Source organism: Magnolia sinica, chromosome 6, assembly GCF_029962835.1.
Source record: "Magnolia sinica isolate HGM2019 chromosome 6, MsV1, whole genome shotgun sequence".
Classification (NCBI taxonomy): Eukaryota; Viridiplantae; Streptophyta; class Magnoliopsida; order Magnoliales; family Magnoliaceae; genus Magnolia; species Magnolia sinica.
The window spans coordinates 66,366,531-66,374,587 of NC_080578.1; the positions used below are offsets into that span (position 1 = coordinate 66,366,531).

General features: G+C 35.9%; 1 long non-coding RNA gene across 1 annotated transcript; it reads left to right on the plus strand.

Annotated features, from left to right (window-relative positions):
• The first annotated feature begins 293 nt into the window (after nt 1–293).
• Nucleotides 294–726, plus strand: LOC131250063 (uncharacterized). Its single transcript, XR_009173029.1, has 3 exons — nt 294–353; nt 436–528; nt 611–726. It is a non-coding gene; the product is annotated as an uncharacterized LOC131250063 (long non-coding RNA).
• The last annotated feature ends 7,331 nt before the right edge of the window (nt 727–8,057 follow it).

Here is an 8,057-nt window from a genome sequence, read left to right on the forward strand (position 1 = left end):
GACAGATGATGTGTGGTAGCTCATCTGTCAGCGCCTTCAGGTAAATTTTTGTAAATTAAAATTTATTTTATAAAATTTCATTTACAGTTAAGTTATTTTCTTAATAAGTTTATTATCTTAATCTATTATTTACGAAACTGCAGGATAAATTTGACTTAGATTTGAGTGTTCCGCATATCTCCCATGTTGTCGACAACATGATGAAGGAGCGGTTTAAGGATTACCGCAGTAAGTTACACTGGCAATACAAGTGGTGTATGAGCCACGAGGAGGCCGTATAGTCTGCACCGCTGCATGTGACCGATGAGGACTAGCAGATACTCTGCGATAGGTTTTTGTCTGATTCTTTTCAGGTAATATTTAGATATTTATGATATCTTAACGTAATAATTAAATTCGCAATTAATAACAATGTATTATGAATAACGTGTTCAGAAGAGGAGCAAAATAAATTCTGACAATAGAGGAAAGTTAGAAGTGAACCACGTAGCTGGTTCAAAGTCATTTGTATGACTTCGTCACGACATGGTAAGAAAGTAGTGGTAATTATTACGTTTATATATTCTTTCCATGCATTTATATTAATTGTATTGTCTTTTCGATTACGCAGCGAGATTCCGTCACTAGCCAAGAGCCCGGACCAGTAGACTTCTACAAAGGGACTCACTATCGGTAGGCGACAGGATCTTGGGTACATCCTAGAGCCAGCGAGATTTGGGTAAAGATCCTTACATTGTAAAATTTATTTGTATTAAATTATAATAATGTCATTTATTATGAAAATTCATATGTTTTCATTACATGAGGAGATGAACACCTTACGCAGTTAGTCTACTCCCGATAGTACTCAGCGGAGTGAGCCAGAGATCCTGAGTCAGGTGCTTGGCACCCGTTCTGGATATGTGCGTGGGTTTGGCCATGGTGCCAAGCTCATGACACCCGCTAGATCTGCCTCCAGCCGATCCATCGTCATTGGCAACAGCGCCGTACGCCGAGCTGATACTGCAGAGAGAGAGGTTCAACAGCTACGGGTCGTCGTCGATGACATCAAAGATCAGCTGGACAGATAGAGGGAGGAGCAGACGAGGCAGAGGGAGGAGCAGAGAGGAGGATGGAGGAGGAGCTGGCGAGGCAGAGGGAGGAGGATGAACGATCAGCTGGCGAGGCAGAGGGAGGACCAAGAGAGGAGGATGGAGGAGATGCGGGTGGAGCATGAGCGACGGATGATGAAGATGTTTCAGGTTATCGCTGCACGCTTACCCATTGATGCCCCAGCGCCTCCGCCTTCATCAGTATGATTTTTTTATATATTTGTTTATTATTTTAAGTTTTGAATGAATGTGATGCGGATAAGATTGTTTGTGTTTGGATGAATGTAGTTTATGTTTGGGTTTGGGTTAATTTAATTAGATGGATGTGAATGTAAATATGATGAAATATATATATAACTGATGCATATCAGGATGAATATGATGAAATATATTGTTAATAGGTGTATATCAGGAATTTTGTGTAGAATTTTAAGAGGCATATTTTAAAAAAAAAGACTTTAAGCAACGAAAATTTTCGTAGCTAAAAGTATTGTAATTTATTTTTAGCAGTGAAAATCTTCGCTACTAAAAAGGCTTATAAAGTTTTTTAGCGACGAAAATTTTCGTTGCTAAAGGTGTAACGAATTTTTTGGCAACGAAAACTTTCGCTGCCAAAGGTCATGTAAAGGTTTTTTACAGACGAAAATTATCGTTGCTAAAAAGCAACGAATTTTTAGCAGCGAAACTTTTCGCTACTAAAAGTCATGTATAGTTTTTTTTGTGACGAAAATGTTCGTCGCTAAAAACTGAACTACTTTTAGCAGCGAAAATTTTCGCTGCTAAAAGTCTTATACAGTTTTTTTTTGCGATGAAAATTATCGTCGCTAGAAAGGAACGAATTTTTAGCAGCGAAACTTTTCACTACTATACGTCTTGTATAGTTTTTGTTGCGATGAAACTATTTGTCGCTAACAACTGAATTACTTTTAGCAGCAAAAATTTTCGCTGCTAAAAGTCTTATACAGTTTTTTTTACGATAAAAATTTTCTTCGCTACAAGTAATGAATTTTTAGCAGCGAAAATTTTCGCTGCTAAAAGTCTTGTATATGTTTTTTGCGACGACAATATTCGTCGCTAAAAACTAAATAATACTTTTAGCAGTGAAAATTTTCACTGCTAAAAGTCTTGTACAGTTTTTTTGGCGACGATAATGTTCGTCGCTAAAAGTAACTAATTTTTAGTAGCGAAAATTTTCACTGCTAAAAGTCTTGTATAGTTTTTTTAGCGACGAAAGTTTTTGTCACTAAAAGTCTTGCTTTAGCGACGATTTGAATTTTTCACTGTTAAAATCCATGCACGTCGGTCTTTTAGTGACGAATTTAGCGACAAAAATTTTCGTCGCTAAATGTGTTTAGCTACGAAAATATGACTTTTAGCGACGAAAATTTTCGTCGCTAAAAGGGGTATTTCTTGTAGTGAAACAAGGCGCCAATCCAATCATGACCACGAATGAGACCCCTTCTTCGATCACGATTCCTCCCCAGTGATTATGAGCATGTATTGTTCCAATAATACCAAAATTGCCAATAGGAAAATTGAACCGTCATAGATTACACTGAAGAATTTCAAAGGTTGGCAACGTGGAATGACTTGTCGGAGATCGAATCAAAGATGGTAACATGCTTCATCGGTGGTTTACAATCGATAATTTAGGACCGAGTTCATTGGCAATGAGACATTGACAACATTTTCTGATTCAGAGAGAGTTTGTTCTCTACACTGACCATCAATTCTTAAAGTTTATTAATAGTTAGGCTAACATGAATCGTGTGCATGCTAGTGAGTTACATTTTTATCGGAACTCACATTCATTTTGAAGTACAAGTTAGGACAACAAAACAAGGTGGTTGGTGCACTTAGCCGTCATGCATCACTATTTGTTACGATGAGCAATGGGGATGTCGGTTTCGACTATCTCAAGGAGCTGTGTGCTGAGGATGAGGACTTCAATGACGCATGAATGAGGTGCCAAAAGGGTCATCCCAGTGACCTACATATGCAAGATGATTTTCTCTTCAAAGGGAATCAATTGTATATCCCCTAAAGTACTTTAAGGGAGTGGATTATTCAAGAGCTACATGGAGGTGGCCTTGATGGACACTATAAGTGCTTATACTCAAGCACAATCAAGTTTGTCAAATTTATAGTCTTAAAAGGATCACAAGCTGTAAGGCCTGTATCCTAGCCCGTACCGTTTCGTAAGCTTCCGCGGTCCTCCCAGTCGAATTCCAATGATCCGCAATTTATTATCGGTATTTGCACGTGACCCTGAGATGTATCCCATATTTCAGAGTCGTCTCAACCCGAGACTTGTACCCTAGTGACCACACCGTCACCGCGGTTCTGATGCCGCATCTCACGCGCTAAGGTGATACCTAGGCTAGGAGATGTGGGCTTACATTCAGTCCAAGAAAAATACCGCGCATTTACAATCTCAAGAGAATCTCTACAACATATCCCATCAATCAAGTACACATCAATCACATCTCATCACTATGCCAAAATTGGAAAAAAAGGACGGTTGAAAACTGTCTCAAAAGATAATAAAGGATGGTTTTGGACCGTTGCAAGGGAAAGTCCTATTTTGGGGCATCGTATTACTTAAAGGACGGTCATGAACCATCATTTCTATGGACATTTAAAGGACGGTTATGGACCGTTTGTAAAGAAGGACGGTCATGGACCATCAATAAATATAGATGTTATAAGGTCTCTGATGAACCTTAAAAGGAGGGTCCTAGACCGTCCTTAAAAAGGATGGTCATGGACCATCCTTAAAAAGGACTGTTATGAGCAGTCTTTGATGAGCCTTAAAAGGACGGTCATGGACCGTCCTTACAAAGGACAGTCATGGACAATCCTTAAAAAGGACTGTTATGAGCAGTCTCTGATGAACCTTAAAAGGACGGTAATGGACCATCTCAGATTTGAATATTTAGATAAATATGGACGGCTTAAAGCCGTCAGAAAATTTCTTGCATTAAAAATTTTTTAAAAAAGAAAAAAAATCAGCAACAATTTTCTTTTTGTGTCTTTCATCTAATAAAAAAATATTCTACCAACAAAACATTATAATTCAGAATCATGAAGAATTGCAGAAACTTCATTCACTTTTTTTTTTTTCCAAAAAAGTGGGCACACTTTTTTAAAATAAAACTAATGCAAGCAAATAATGCAAAAAAGTGTTTCAATTCAAGTTAATAGAAACAACAACAAAAATTAAAGCTTTGTAAAAAAGGGGCTTGTGTTAAAGGGATACATCCTTGATTCCCATGCATGAGAGTCCAATGATGATGAGAACAAGAATCGCAGCACAAGGGCCCATAAATACGACAATGTTATCCTGCAAAGGAATATGATAGTATTAGATGTTAATGCACTTGATCAGATTGCACATAAAGTTTCGATTAGAGTTACAGTTTAGTAAAGGTTTGCAGTGCTATGCATGGATGATAAGGAAGCTTAAAAGAACTAAAAAACTAGGCCCTTTTCTTTTCTGTTACAACAGATTATGTACAATCTTATTAAAACTAAGCAATGAATTAAAGGAGAGTTAAAAAAATATAGAAAAAATAATAGGTTAAGGTTAGGTTTAGGTTTAGGTTTTAGGTTTAGGTTATAGGTAAAAAGTTTAGGTTATAGGTTATAGGTTAACGGTTTAGGTTATAGGTTATAGGTTAACGGTTTAGGTTATAGGTTTTGGTTTAGGTTAAGGTTTAGGTTTAGGTTTAGGTTTAGGTTATAGGTTATAGCTTCGGGAATTGAGAATAGGTTAAGGTTTAGGTTTAGGAAATCGGGTTCGGGTTTAGATTTGGGTTTTCAAGTTTAAGTTTAAGTTTAGGTTAAGGAGTTGAGATTAGGATTAGGTGTAGGTTTAGGTTTAGGGATTTGAGAATACATTTAGGTTTTAGGTTTATGTTTAGGTTATAGGTTTAGGTTGTAGGTTTATGTTTAGGTTATAGGTTTAGGTTATAAGTGTAGGTTATAGGTTTAGGTTTAGGTTAGGTTACAGGTTAAGGTTTAGGGAATTGAGTTTAGGTTATAGGTTATAAGTTTAGGTTATAGGTTATACGTTATAGTTAAGGTTTAGGTTATAGGTTAAGGTTTAGGTTTAGGTTATAGGTTTAGGTTTAGGTTAAGGTTTAGGTTTAGGTTATAGGTTTTGGGATTTGAGAATAGGTTTATGTTAATGTTGTAGTTTATAGGTTTAGGTTATAAGTTTATGTTAATGTTCTAGGTTATAGGTTTAGGTTTAGGGATTTGAGAATACATTTAGGTTATAGGTTTAGGTTTAGGTTTTACATTTAGGTTATAGGTTTAGGTTTAGGTTATAAGTGTAGGTTATAGGTTTAGGTTTAGGTTAGGTTATAGGTTAAGGTTTAGGGAATTGAGAATAGGTTAAGGTTTAGGTTTAGGAAATCAGGTTTGGGTTTGGGTTCAGGTTTTCAAGTTTAGGTTTAGGTTAAGGAGTTGTGATTAGGATTAGGTGTAGGTTTAGGTTTAGGGATTTGAGAATACATTTAGGTTTTAGGTTTAGATTAAGTTTATAAGTTTAGGTTTAAGTTATAGGTTATAGCTTTAGGGAATTGAGAATAGTTTAAGGTTTAGGTTTAGGAAATTGGGTTCAGGTTTGGGATCGGGTTTAGGTTTGGGTTTAGGTTATAGGTTTTAGGTTATAGGTTTAGGTTATAGGTTAAGGTTAAGGTTTAGGTTTAGGTTAAGGTTATAGGTTTAGGTTTGGGTTTAGGTTATAGGTTATAGGTTTAGGTTATAGGTTTAGGGATTTGAGAATAGGTTTAGTTTATAGGTTTAGGTTTAGGTTTAGGTTATAGGTTTAGGGATTTGAGAATAGGTTTAGGTTTAGGTTAGGTTATAGGTGATAGGTTTAGTTTAAGGTTATAGGTTATAGGTTTAGGTTTAGGTTTAGGAATTTGGGCTCAGGTTTGGGTTCGGGTTATATGTTTGGGTTTCGGTGTAGGTTTAAGTTAAGTGAATTAAGTTTAGGTTATAGGTTTAGGTTTAGGTTTAGGTCTAGGTTTAGGCTAAGGGTTTAGGGATTCAGATTCGGGTTCGGGATCGTGTTTAGGTTTAGGTTAGGTAGTTGAGATTAGGATTAGGTGTAAGTTTAGGTTTAGGAATTTGAGATTAGGATTAGGTTTAGGTTTAGGTTTAGGTTAGGTAGTTGAGATTAGGATTAGGTGTAAGTTTAGGTTTAGGGATTTGAGATTAGGATTAGGTTTAGGGATTTGAGAATACATTTAGGTTTTAGGTTTAGGTTTAGGTTATAGGTTATAGGTTATAGGTTTAGGTTAAGGTTTAGGTTTAGATTTAGATTTAGGTTATAGATTTAGGGAATTGAGAATATGTTAAGGTTTAGGTTTAAGAAATCGGGTTCGGGTTCGGGATCGGGTTTAGGTTAGGGTTTTCAAGTTTAGGTTTAGGTTTAGGTTAGGGAGTTGAGATTAGGATTATGTGTAGGTCTAGGTTTAGGGATTTGAGAATACATTTAGGTTTTAAGTTTAGGTCTAGGTTATAGGTTATAGGTTTAGGTTTAGGTTTTAGGTTTAGGTTAAGGTTAGGTTATAGGTTATAAGTTTAGGTTATAGGTTATAGGTTAAGGTTTAGGTTATAGGTTTTGGTTTAGGTTAAGGTTATAGGTTTAGGTTATAGGTTATAGATATAGGTTATAGCTTTAGGGAATTGAGAATAGGTTAAGGTTTAGGTTTCGAAAATTAGGTTCAGGTTCGGGATTGGGTTTAGGTTTGGGTTTTCAAGTTTAGGTTTAAGTTTAGGTTAGGGAGTTGAGATTAGAATTAGGTGTAGGTTTAGGTTTAGGGATTTGAAAATACATTTAGGTTTTAGGTTTAGGTTTAGGTTTTAAGCTTAGGTTTAGGTTTAGGTTTAGGTTATAAGGGTAGGTTATAGGTTTAGCTTTAAGTTAGGTTATAGGTTAAGGTTTAGGGAATTGAGAATGGGTTAAGGTTTACGTTTCGGAAATCAGGTTTGGGTTTGGGTTCGGGTTTGGGTTTGGGTTTTCAAGTTTAGGTTTAGGTTTAGGTTAAGGAGTTGTGATTAGGATTATGTGTAGGTTTAGGTTTAGGGATTTGATAATACATTTAGGTTTTAGGTTTAGGTTAAGGTTATAGGTTTAGGTTTAGGTTTATGTTATAGGTTATACCTTTAGGGAATTGAGAATAGGTTATGGTTTAGGTTTAGGAAATCAGGTTCGGGTTCAGGTTCGGGTTTAGGTTTGGGTTATAGGTTTAGGGATTTGAGAATACATTTATGTTTACGGTTTAGGTTTAGGTTTTAGGTTTAGGTTTAGGTTATAAGCGTAGGTTATAGGTTTAGGTTTAGGTTTATGTTATAGGTTAAGGTTTAGGGAATTGAGAATAGGTTAAGGTTTAGGTTTTGGAAATCAGGTTCGGGTTTGGGTTCGGGTTTAGGTTTGGGTTATAGGTTTAGGGATTTGAGAATACATTTATGTTTACGGTTTAGGTTTAGGTTTTAGGTTTAGGTTTAGGTTATAAGCATAGGTTATAGGTTTAGGTTTAGGTTTATGTTATAGGTTAAGGCTTAGGGAATTGAGAATAGGTTAAGGTTTAGGTTTAGGAAATCAGGTTCGGGTTTGGGTTTAGGTTTAGGTTTGGGTTATAGGTTTAGGGATTTAAGAATACATTTAGGTTTGCGGTTTAGGTTTAGGTTTTAGGTTTAGGTTATAGGTTTAGGTTTAGGTTTAGGTTATAGGTTATATCTTTAGGGAATTGAGAATAGGTTAAGGTTTAGGTTTAGGAAATCGGGTTTGGGTTGGTGATCGGGTTTAGGTTTAGGTTTAGGTTTTAGGTTATAGGTTATAGGTTATAGGTTAAGGTTTAGGTTTAGGTTTAGATTTAGGTTATAGGTTTAGGTTTGGGTTTAGGTTATAGGTTTAGGTTATAGGTTCTAGGTTATAGGTTTAGGTTATAG